We start from the raw sequence: 12971 nt of genomic DNA, 5'->3' as shown, positions 1-12971 counted from the left end.
AAAAATTGTAAATTTAAATCAATAAATTCAAATCAAAATATTTTGCATCTAAACTTTCAAATTCAAATTAAGTTTTAAAACATAAGTTAAAGAATGAACTTTGTAGAATTTTTTTATTTCTTTATTAACTTTTTTTCTTTTCCTTTTTTTAGCTTTTTGTTTTTTTTTTTTTACTTTTTATGCATTTTCTTAATTTTTCATTTATTATTATTTTTTGTTATTTAGTATATATATATATATATATATTTTTACATAATACTTTCTTTCTTATTTTATTCTATTACTCTTTCACTACATATTTTCCTTTTTACTTTGATTTTTTTGTTACTTCAATCTAATTGGTCATTTACGTTATTTTCTATTTTTTTTTTCTTTTTGTACTATCTTTACTTTCTATCTTTATATTTATTTTTTCTTAAGATTTTTCTTCTTTATTTTTTTGGGTTTTTTTGGCATTTCTTTCTAATTTGTGTTTTTTGTTTCACACTTCCTTCTTTTGTTTTTATTTTTTATTTTATATTAACTTTTTTCTTCTTTTAATTTTTTATCTTTGATTCTTTTTTCTTTATTTCTTATTATTTGTTATTCTTTTTAATTTTTGGTTGTATTTTATAAACTAATTTTTTTTTCCATTTTGTCATTTTTTTCATTTTTCATTTTTATTAGTTTTTGTATTTTTAAAATTTTTTCTTTTGACTTGTTATTTTTTCTTTTCCTTACTTTTTATTTTTTTATTTTGTGTTTTTTTTTATTTTTAATTTTTTCTCTTTTTTAGTACTTTTTTATCTTTTTCCTTTTACTTTAATATTTTCTCTTATTTTATTTTTCCTTTTTATTATTTTTGTTATTTTTTATAAAAATTTTATAATTTTTTGCATATTTACTTTGTTTTTTAATCTTTTATTCTTTTGGTTTGTCTCATTTTTATTGTCATTTTTTATTTTTTGCTTATTTTATTTTATTTTTATATTTTTTCTTTTAAAATTTTTTCTTTTTCTTTGAACTTATTTGTTCATTTGCTTTCATTTTTTTTTATATATTTTGTATTTTCATTTTGTATTTTTTTTCTTGCTTTTCTTATATCTTTTTGTTCGTAATTTTTTTTTATTTCTTCTTTACAATTTTAAAATCTCAGACTTCATTTTTTTGTTTGTTTATATTTATATTTTGTGTTGACTTTTAGTTTATTTTATTTATCTTTTTATCTGTATTTGTTATATATTTTTTTGTTTTTCTTTGTATATTCTAAACTAAAAGTTTTTCCTATTTTATATTAGAAATTTTTATTCATTGTCTTTTTATATTTTTTTGATTAGCTAATTTTTTATTTTCATACGTTTTTATTTTTTGTTTTTGTTTATTTTGTTTATTTTTGAGTATTTTATTTTATTTTTTATTTGTATTTTAAAAAATTTACTAAAGCTCAAATATTTTTATTTTTATTTTGAATCTTTTTTATTTTTTTATTTTCTTATTTTTTGCTATTTTTTGTTCTATTTTATAATTTTTCAATATCGTTTTTCCTTCAAAATTTCTTTCTTTTTGCTTATTTTTTTATATGTTTTCATTTTCTTATTTTTTGTCCTTTTTTTTTTGCTATTTTTGTTCTATTTTATAAATTTTCTTTCCTTTTTCTTTTTTTTTTTTCATATGCTTTCATTTTTTATTTGTTTTAATTTTTTCATTGTTTTATATTTTTTATATTCTTTTTTCTTTTTTTATTTCAAATATTTTGTCTTTTCATTTTTATTCTTTTCTAGCTTTTTTTTTCAAAATTTTTTATTTTTTATTTTATTTTTGTCCTTTTTTTTGCTATTTTTGTTCTATTTTATAAATTTTCAATAAATTTTTTCCTTCAAAATTTTCTTTCTTTTTGCTTATTTTTTTCATATGCTTTCATTTTTTATTTGTTTTAATTTTTTCATGTTTTAAAATTTTTTATATTCTTTTTTTATTTCGAATCTTTTGTCTTATTATTTTTTTCACAAATTTTTTATTTCTCATTTGAATTTTTAAATTCTCATGCTTTTTTTTTTGCACTTTCATTTTTGGTTCTCATTTTTATTTTGCCTTGACTTTTCTTTTTTTTAATTTTATGTCTTTGATTTTTATATTGTTTTCTTATTATTTCTTATATGTTTTTCAAATTTTTGTATTTTTTTAAACTTATTTTTTTCATTTTGTCATTCCTTTTAATTTTTATTTAATTTTTATCTTTTTAAAATTTTAAATTTTTATTCATTAATTTTTATTTTCTTAGTTCTTAGATTTTATTTTGTTTGTTTATTTTTTACTTTATTTATCTTTTTTCTTTTGCTTTAATATTTTTTTCTTATTGTATTTTTATTTTTATTTTGGTTTATTTTTTTCTTCTTTATTTATATTTTCATAAATTTTTATAATGTTTTGGATTTGTTTATTTTTCTATCTTTTTTTCTTTTCTTTTTATTATTTGATCATTGTTGGTTATTTTGTATTGCATTTTGATAATTTTTGACTAACTTTTTTTTGTTTTAAAATTTTCTTCTTCTTTTTACTTATTTTTTCTTGTGCTTTCATATTTTTTTTGTTTTCACTTTTTTATTTGTTTTAAAATTTTCTATAAACTTTTTTTCTTTTTGTTTTATTTCATATTTTTGCCTCTTCATGTTTTCACAAATTTCTTTTTATTTCTTGTTTTTATTTTTTTGCACTTCCTTATTTTGTATTAACTTTTCCCTTTGCTAATTTTTTTATTTTTTTCTTATTACTTTTTTTTTGCTTGTATTTTCTAAACTAAATTTTTTCTACTTTGTCATTCCTTTTCAATTTTGATCTTTGATTTTTTAGATCTTTATTTCTTATTATTTGTTATATTTTTATTTTTTGTTGGTATTTTATAGACTAAAATTTTTCTATTTTGTCATTTTTTCTTCATTTTTGAAATTTTTATTTGTTTTTTTAAAAATTTTTTCATTTCCTCAATGTTTTATTTTTCTATTGTGTGCCTTTGTTTATTTTTAATTTTTTTCTTTTTTAGTATTTATTTTATTTTTGTTATTTGTGTTTTTTTATAAAAATTTTATAATGTTATGGATATTAAAATATTGTTGAATAAGACTTTGACTACATTCGAAATGGAAGGTGTTATGTGAATGTATTCTAATTAGATGTTTAATTAAAATCGTCTTGTATTTTATCTTGAAATTTGTTTTTATTTATCTTGCATTTTATCTAATTAACAAAATTATCTTGTATAATATTTATCCTTTATTTAATACAATTTCGATTATTTTACATATTACTTATGATTTTATTTATTATTTTGGATTGTATAATATTTATCTTTTATTTAAAACAATTTGTTAAGAGATAATAATTGTCGTTGTTATTTTCTTATGGAATTGTTATATCTATCACTATTTACTTCATGTATATATATTTTTACATTTTTAACGAATTAAAAATTAAAAATTCTAAATTTAAATCAGTAAATTGAAGTCAAAATATTTTGCATCTAAACTTTCAAATTCAAATTAAGTTTTAAAAAATAAATTAAAGATTAAACTTTGTAGAATTTTTTTTATTTTTTTATTTACTTCTTTTTTCTTTTCCTTTTTTTTAGCTTTTGTTTTTTTTGCTTTTTACACATTTTCTTAATTTTTCATTTATTATTTTTCTATTATTTATTATATTTTTCTTTTTTTATTTTTATTCTTTTTTTTTTACATAATACTTTCTTTCTTGTTTTCATTCTATTACTCTTTCACTGCATATTTTCCTTTTTACTTTCATTTTTTTTAGTTACTTCAATCCAATTGGTCATTTACATTATTTTCTTTTAATTAATTTTTTTTAACTCTCTTTACTTTCTATCTTTATTTTATTCATTTTTTATTTTTTCTTAAGGTTTTTCTTCTTTATTTTTTTTGGGTTTGTTTTGGCATTTCTTTGTAATTTGTGTTTTTTTCCATGCTTTCTTTTTTTGTTTTTATTTTTTATTTCATATTAACATTTTTCTTCTTTTAATTTTTTATCTTTGATTTTTTTAATCTTTATTTCTTATTATTTGTTATATTTTATATTTTATATTTGTTTTTTATAAGCTATTTTTTTTCCTATTTTGTCATTTTTTTCATTTTTTCATTTTTATTAGTTTTTGTATTTTTAAAATTTTTTCTTTTGACTCATTTTTTCTTCTCCTTACATTTTTGTTTTATTTTTTTGTTTTTGTTTATTTTTAAATTTTTTTCTCTTTTTTAGTACTTATTTTTATCTTTTTCCTTTTGCTTTAATATTTTCTCATATTTTATGTTTCCTTTTATTTTTTTATAAAAATTTTATAATGTTATGGATATTTACTTTTACTTTTTAATCTTTTATTCTTTTGGTTTGTCTAATTTTTGTTGTCATTTTTTATTTTTTTGCTATTTTCTATTCTATTTTTATAATTTTTCATTAATTGTTTTCTTTTTGTTTTAACTTATTTGTTCATTTGCTTTCAATTTTTTTGTTTTAATTTTTTTCTTTGTTCTTTTTTTCTTTTTATTTTTTATATAATTTTTATTTTTTTTCTTGCTTTTTCTTATACATTTTTTGTTCACACCTTTTTTTTTCTATCTCTTTACAGTTTTAAAATCTCAGACTTCTTTTTTTTGTGCACTTACTTTTGTTTTCATTTATATTTTATGTTGACTTTTATTTTATTTTTTATCTTTGATTTTTTTTTATCTTTTTTTCTATATTTGTTATATATTTTTTTGCTTTTGTTTTTATGTTTTATATTAAAAGTGTTTTCCATTTTATATTTGAAATTTTTATTCGTTTGTCTTTTTATATTTTTTTGATTTGATATTTTTATAATTTTCTTTTTTAGTATTTTATTTTATTTTTATGTTAATATTTTCTCTAAATTTATTTTTTATTTATATTTTAAAAAATTTTTATGAAGTTCAAAATAATTTTATTTTTATTTTGTGAATCTTTATTATTTTATTATTTTTTTGTCTTTTTTTTGCTTTTTTTTGTTCAATTTTATAATTTTTCAATAACTTTTTTCCTTCAAAATTTTCTATCTTTTTGCTTATTTTTTTCTTATGCTTTAATTTTTTTTTGTTTTAATTTTTTCGTTGTTTTAAAATTTTTATATTCTTCTTTCTTTTTTTATTTCAAATCTTTTGTGTTTTCATTTTTATTCTTTTCTTGCTTTTCTTATTTTTTTTCACAATACTTCTTTTTTTGCACAGTTCCTTTTGTTTTTATTTTATTTTTTGTCTTTGATTTTTTATATCTTTTTGTCTATATTTGTTATATATATTTTTTATTTTTCTTTGTATATTCTTAACTAAAAGATTTTTCTATTTTATATTTGAAACTTTTATTCATTTTGTCTTTTTATATTTTTTTGATTCACTAATTTTTTATTGTTTTACTTTTTTACTTATTGTTTTTATTTATTTTTTAGCATTTTAGTATTGTTTTTTATATTGATATTTTCTCTTAATTTATTTTTATTTATATTTTAAAAAAATGTTTATAAAGTTCAAATTTTTTTTTATTTTTTGAATCTTTTTTATTTTTTCATTTTATTTTTTTGTCTTTTTTTTGCTATTTTTGTTCTATAGTGTAATTTTTCAATAACATTTTTCCTTCAAAATTTTCTTTCTTTTTGCTTTTTTTTTTTTCATGTTCTTTCATTTTTTATTTGTTTTTATTTTTTCATTGTTTTAAAATTTTTGTATTCTTTTTTTCTTTCTTTTTATTTTTCTTATTTTCTCATTTCCTCATTTTTACTCATTTTTTATTTGCTTGCTATTTTTATTGTATTTTTAGATTTTTTCATTAACTTTTTTTTGTTTGTTGTAAAATTTTATGTATTTTTTTTTCTCTTTGTTTTGTTTCATATCTTTTGTATTTTCATTTTTTAATTTTTTTCTTGTTTTTCTTATATCTTTTTTTTCATAAATTTCCTTTTATTTCTTGTTTGAGTTTCTATTTTTATCTCATATTTTTTATTTTTGATTTTTTTGTATTTTCTAAACTAATTATTTTCTATTTTGTCATTCCTTTCCATTTTTTTTAGCTTTTTTTATTTTTTCATTTATTTTTTATTTTGGTTATTTTTAATCTCTTTCTTTATTTATAATTTATAAAATTTTCTATTTCAATTTTTCTTTTTTTACTTATTTGTTCATATGCTTTCATTTTTTTTGTTTTAATTTTTTCTTTGTTTTAAGATTCTTTATTCTTTATTTCTTTTTATTTTTTTATTTTTTTGGCTTTTTCTTATATCTTTTTTCACACTTCGTTTTGTTTTTATTTATCTTTTCTATTAACTTTTCTTTATTATTATTATTTATTAAGCTTTTTTTTCCTTTTGTTTTATTTCATATCTTATGAATTTTCATTTTTTATTTTTTCTTGATTTTCTTCTTTTTTGACAAATTTCTTTTTATTTCTTGTTTGCTTTTTTTAAGTCCCATGCTATTTTTTTTGAACTTCTTTTATTTTTATTTTATTTTGTATAACTATTTTCTTTTTTTCTTTTTTTATTTTTTCTTATTATTTGTTATTGTTTCTATTTTATTAACTAAATTTTTTTTTTCTATTTTGTCTTTCCCTTTCATTTTGAAAATTTTGTTCATTTCTTTGGATTGTTTTCTTTTGATTCGTTAGTTTTTTTTCATTTTCTTACTTTTTTATTTTTTATTTTGTTTATTTTTAATTTTTTTTCTTTTTTGTATTTTATTTTATCTTATTGTATTTGCCATTTATTTTTTGAAATTTTGGTTTTTTTTACTTTTTTTTCTTTTTGTTTTATTTCATGTTTTTGTCTTTTCATTTTTCATTTTTTCATTTTGTGTCTTGTTTCCTTTTTTTTCCACTTCCTTGTTTTTATTTTTATTTTGTTTTAACTTTTTACCTTTGATTTTATATTTTTTTCTTATTACTTTTTTTTGCTTGTATTTTCTAAACTAAATTTTTTTTCTATTTTGTCATCGCTATTCATTTTTGAAAATTTTATTCTATTTTTTACTATGTTTTTGTTCATTTTTAATTTATTTTCATTATTTTTTTTGTTTTTTGTTCTTGTTTTAGTACTTTATTTATCTTTTTTCTTTCGTTGTAATATTTTTCTTATTTTATTTTACCTTTTATTTTTATTTTTAATTGTGGTTACCTTTTATTTTCTGTTGTATTTATTTTTTACAAATTTTTATAATGTTTTGAAATTTTTTAATTTTTTTCTTTTCTTTTTGTTTTTCTTATTTTCACATTTCCTCATTTTTTCTCTTTTTTTATTTGTTCGCTATTTTTATTGTATTTTTATATTTTTCTCATTAACTTTTTTTATTTGTTCTAAAATTCTATGTATTTTGTTTTTTTTCTTTTTGTTTTATTTCATATCTTTAGTATTTTCATTTTTAACTTTTTTTTTGTTTTTCTTATATCTTTTTTTTTCACAAATTTGCTTTTATTTCTTGTTTGCGTTTCTATTTTTTTATCTCATATCTTTGATTTTTTTATTTTTCTTTGTATTTTCTAAATTATTTTTTTCTATTTTGTCATTCCTTTTCATTTTTTAAGTTTTTATTCATTTTTTTCTTTTTTCTTTTTGTTTATTTTTAATTGCTTTTTCTTGTTTATGTATATTGATTTTTTTAGTACTTTAATATTTTCTATTATTTTATTTTTTCATTTATTTTTATTTTAAATTTTGGTTATTTTTAGTCTCTTTTTCTATTTATATTTTATAAAATTTTGTATTTAAAATTTTCTTTTTCTTTTTACTTATTTGTTCATATTCTTTTTTTGTTTTAATTTTTTCTTTGTTTTAAGATTCTTTATTCTTTTTTTCTTGCTTTTTCTTATATCTTTTTTCACACTTCGTTTTGTTTTTATTTATATTTTGTATTAACTTTTCTTTGATTTTTGTATCCTTTTTTCTATATTTGTTTTTTTTTTTGTTTTTGTTTGTATTTTCTAAACTAAAAGTTTTTTCTATTTTGACATTCCTATTTATTTTTTAATTTTTTATTCATTTTATCTTTTTTTATTATTTTGTTGATTTGTTAATTTTTATTTTCTTACTTTTTTTTTATTTTTTCTATTTGTTTTTTTTTAAATCTTTTCTTATTTTTATTTCCTTTTTTGTTAGTATTTTATTTTATTTTTTCCTTTATATTTATTTATATTTGAAAAAGTTTTTAAAAAGTTTTGTATTTTGTATTTTTTTAATCTTTTTTCTTTTTTTTTATTTTTTATTTTCTCATTTCTTGTTCTATTTTATTATTTTTCAATAACTTTTTTTCCTACTAATTTGCCTTTCTTTTTTCTTTATGCTTTCATTTTTTTTTTTAATTTTTATTCTTTTTTTGATTTTCTTATTTTTTTTCATAAATTTCTTTTGAATATCGTGTATTTTATCTAATTAAGAAATTATCTTGTCTTTACTTATTATTTTATTTATTTTTTTGGATTGTATAATATTTATCTTTTATTTAATAAAATTTGTTAAGAGATAATAATTATCTTTGTTATTTTGTTTTGGAATTTTATTGGCTTGTATATAATAACACTAGTTTGAAATTATTATATCCATCATTATTTACTTCATGTATCTGTATTTTTACATTGTTCAATTTTTTTTGGCTTTTATTATAATTATTAGTTTTGTTAATCATACGGCATGGCCTACAGCTTGTTAGATGATTCATTTTTTAATAAAGCTTTTGAATATTTTAATTTTCAAACATGTCTTGGATTGTAATATTGTTTATGCTATCTTTGTTTCTTAGAATAATTTGTTTGTAGAGAAAAAAAAAAACTCCAGGGAAATTTTTTTATTTTGAATTTGAATGAAACTTACAAAAAAAATTTAGAAGGCTCAAAATTTAAATTACTTCTTCAATAGATATTGTGCTAAGTTAAACTCAATTATGACTTTTAGTTTTAAAAATTAAAATATTCAAATTAAAATTACTTTTTCAATTAGATATTTTTTAAATTAAATTCAATTATAACTTTTAATTTTAAAAATTAAAAATTCTAAATTTAAAGCAATAAAGTCAAATCAAAATATTTTGCATTTAAGCTTTAAAATTCAAATTAAGTTTTAAAACATAAATTAAATTTTGAGCAATCTAAAATTTTTTTATTTCTTTATTTTCTTTTTCCTTTTTGTTTTTTAGCTTTTTTTTTTACTTTTTATTTTCATTCTTTTTTTTTTTTTTCATTCTATTCCTCTTTTCCTAAATATTCTCCTTTTTACTTTGATTATTTTTGTTACTTCCATTTAATTTGTCATTTATTTTATTTTCTATTAATTTTTTCTTTCTTTTCATATCCTTTTTTTTTAATTTTTATTTCTTATTAAGGCTTTTCTTCTTTATTTTTGTAATTTTTTTGTGGCATTCTGTCTAATTTTTGTTTTTTATTTTGCATTAACTTTTTTAATTTTTTATCTTTGGTTTTTTTTTATATTTTTTCTTGTTATTTGTTATATTTTTTAGTTTTTGTTTGTATTTATAAACTAAATTTTTTCTATTTTATCATTCCTTTTCATTTTTGGAATTTTTAATCATTTTTTTTGTCTTTTTTACTTTTTTTCTTTTGATTCATTATTTTTTCATGGTGATTTTAATTTTTAATTATTTTATTCTTTTTTTAATACTTTAATTATTTTTAATTTATATTTTATAATTTTTATGTTGTTTTGGATACTTTATTTTTTAATCTTTCTTTTCTTTTGGTTTTCATTATTTTCTCATTTTCTCACTTTTTTGCTATCTTTTATCTTTTGCTTTAATATTTTCGTTTATTATATTTTGCTATTATTTTTAAGTTTAAATTTTTTTATTTATATTTTATAAAATTTTTATATTGTTCTGGATACTTTATTTTTTAATCTTTCTTTTTTTTTTGGTTTTCATTATTTTCTCATTTTCTCACTTTTTTGCTATTTTCATAATTTTTGTTTAACTCTTTTTTTCTTGTTAAATTTTTTCTTTTTACTTTATGCATTCGTAAGTTTTTTTTTTTGTTTTAAAATTCTTTGCTTATTTTATTTTATTTCATATCTTTTGTATTTTTTTTGTTGCTTTTTTTATATCTTTTTTTCTCACTTTTTTCTTTTGTTTCTATTTTTTTTTGCATTAAAATTTTTTAATTTTTATATCTATTTTTCTTAATATTTGTTATCTTTTTTCATTTTTGTTTGTATTTTCTAAACTAAATTTTTTTTCTATTTTATCATTCCTTATCATTTTATTCAATTTTATCTTTTTATTTGTTTTTTATTTTTGTTTATTTTTAATTGCTTTTTTAATTGATTTTTTTGTTTTGTACTTTATTTTATTTTCTCTTCTTTATTTATTTATTTTGGTTTTTCTATTTTTTATTTTTATTTGCTATTCAAATTTTGTAATTTTGCAATAATTTTTTTTCATTATAATTTTTCTTGCCTATTACTTAAATTTTTGTATGCTTTTTAATTTTTTTTGTTTTGAAATTATTTATATTCTTGTTTTTTTCATTTATTTCATATCTTTTGTATTTTCATTTATTATTATTTTCTTACTTTTCCTATTTTTTCTCATAAATTTAATTTTTATTTCTTATTTGCATTTTTAAAATCTCATACTTTTTTTTGCACTTATCAGATTTTTATATTTATTTTATTTTTAATTTTTTTTATTATTTCTTATAGTTTTTGGCTTTTGTTTGTTTTTAAACTAATTTTTTTTTGATTTTGTCATGCCTTTTCATATTTGAAAAATTTTTTATTTTTTACTTTTGATTCGTTAATTTTTGATTTTGTGTTTTTCTATATTTTTCTTTTGGTACTTTATTTTTATTCTTATTTTGTTTTCCATTTTGGTCTTTTTATTTGATCATTTTTTGTAATTCTTTTGTTATTATTGCATTCTCAATGTCTTTGTTGACTTTTTTTTATTTTTTATTGTATATTCATAATTTTTCACTAACTTTTTTTCCTTTTACTTATTTTTTCATGTGCTTTCATAATTTTATATTTTTTTATTTATTTTAAAATTTGTTGTATTTGTTTTTTTTTTCTTTTTGTTTTATTTCACATCTTTTGCATCTTTTTTTTCCCAAATTTTTTTATTATTTTTTTTCATTTTTAGAATCTCATACTTTTTTTTTTGCACTTCCTTCTTTTGTTTTTATTTTTTGTTTTGTCGTCACTTTTTCTTTTTGCTAATTTTTTAATCTTTGGCTTACTATTTTTTCTTATTATTTTTTCCTTCTTTTTGTATTTTTAATCTAATTTTTTTCTATTTTGTCATTGTTTTTTCTTTTAAAAATATTTATTCATTTTTTCTAGTTTTCTTCCCTTTTCCTATTTTTTAGACATTATTTTTTCTTATTTTCTTATTTGGGTTATTTTTTATTTCTTTATTTCTATTATATGAATTTATAATTATATTTATAATGTTTGGATTTTTTTTTAATTTTTCTTTTTTATTACTTTTTCTTATTTTCTCATTTTTTGTCTTTTTTATTTTTTTATTTTCTATTGTATTTTTATAATTTCTCATTAACATTTTTTTCTTTTAGTTTTTTCTTTTCTTTTTACTTATTTTATTTTTTTGTTTGCTTTAATATTTTTAGTATTTTTTTTTCTTTTTGAGTTATTTCATATCTTTTATATTTTCATTTTTAATTTATTTAATTTGTTTTCTTTTTTTTAACAAAATTTTTGTATTTCTTGTTTGCATTTTAAGAAGCTCATACCTTTTTTTTTTGTGTACTTCCATCTTTTGTTTTGATTTTTATTTTTATTTTGCATTCAGTTTTTTCCTTTGTTAATATTTTTTCTTTGATTTTTTATTTTTTTCTTATTATTTTTAATATTATTTTGGTTTTGTTTGTATTTTCTAAACTAATTTTTAGTGTTTTGTTTTATTCTTTAGTTTTTTTTTTATTTAATGCATTATTTTATCTTTTTTGTTACTTTAATATTTTTTATTTTGTTTTGCCTTATATTTTTTATTTCCTTTTTATTTATATGTTATAAATTTTTATAACATTCTGTATTTTTTATTTTTGAATTTTTTTCTTCTCTTGTGGTTTTTATTATTTATTATTTTTAATTTTTCATTAACTTTTGTTCCTTTTGGATTTTTCTTTTTCTTTTAACTTATTTCATTTTTCCCTTTTAATTTTTTATTTCTTGTTTGCCTTTTAGGATCTCATACTTTTTTTCTTTTGATTTTTAGTTTTTAATTATTTATAAAATTTTTTCATTTTTGTTTGGACAACACTAAATTTTTTTCTATTTTCTCATTCCTTTTCATTTTTGAAATTTTCATTCATTTTTAAAATTTTTTATCTTTTTCTTTTTGATATTTCTTTTCATTTTCTTCCATTTTTATATTTTTATTTTCTATTTTTGTTTATTCTTCTTAATTTATAATGTCTTGCATTTTTACTTTTCTTTTGGTTTATTATCAATTGTCTTTTTTTTGCTATTTTCTATTTTTTTCTTTTGATTTGTTATTTTCCATTTCCTTTCCTTTCTATTTTGTGTTTTTATTTATTATTAATTCTTTTCTTACTTTTATTCAAAAACAAATAAAATAACGAAAACATTATAAAAATTTTATAAATTATAAAAAAGGAAATAAAAAGTAAAAATAAAATAAAAAATATTAAAGTGAAAGAAAAATATAAAATAAATGAATGAAATAAAAATAAAAAATTTTGAACTTTATAAAAATTTTTTAAAATATAAATAAAAAATAAATTAAGAGAAAATATTAATATTAAAGATAAAATTAAATAAAAAACTAAGAAAAGAAAAACAAAAAGTAAGAAAAGAAAAAATTAGTGAATCAAAAAAATGTAAAAGACAAAATGAATAAAAATTTTAAATATAAAATAGATAAAAAAGATATAAAAAATCAAAGTTAACAAATAAAATAAAAGTTAATAGAAAATATAAATAAAAACAAAAGGAAGTGCGCAAA

Source organism: Durio zibethinus, chromosome 23, assembly GCF_047325235.1.
Source record: "Durio zibethinus cultivar Kanyao isolate XHJ-2024 chromosome 23, ASM4732523v1, whole genome shotgun sequence".
Lineage (NCBI taxonomy): Eukaryota > Viridiplantae > Streptophyta > Magnoliopsida > Malvales > Malvaceae > Durio > Durio zibethinus.
The sequence above is the reverse complement of the archived record's forward strand: the minus strand, read 5'-3'. Positions refer to the sequence as shown.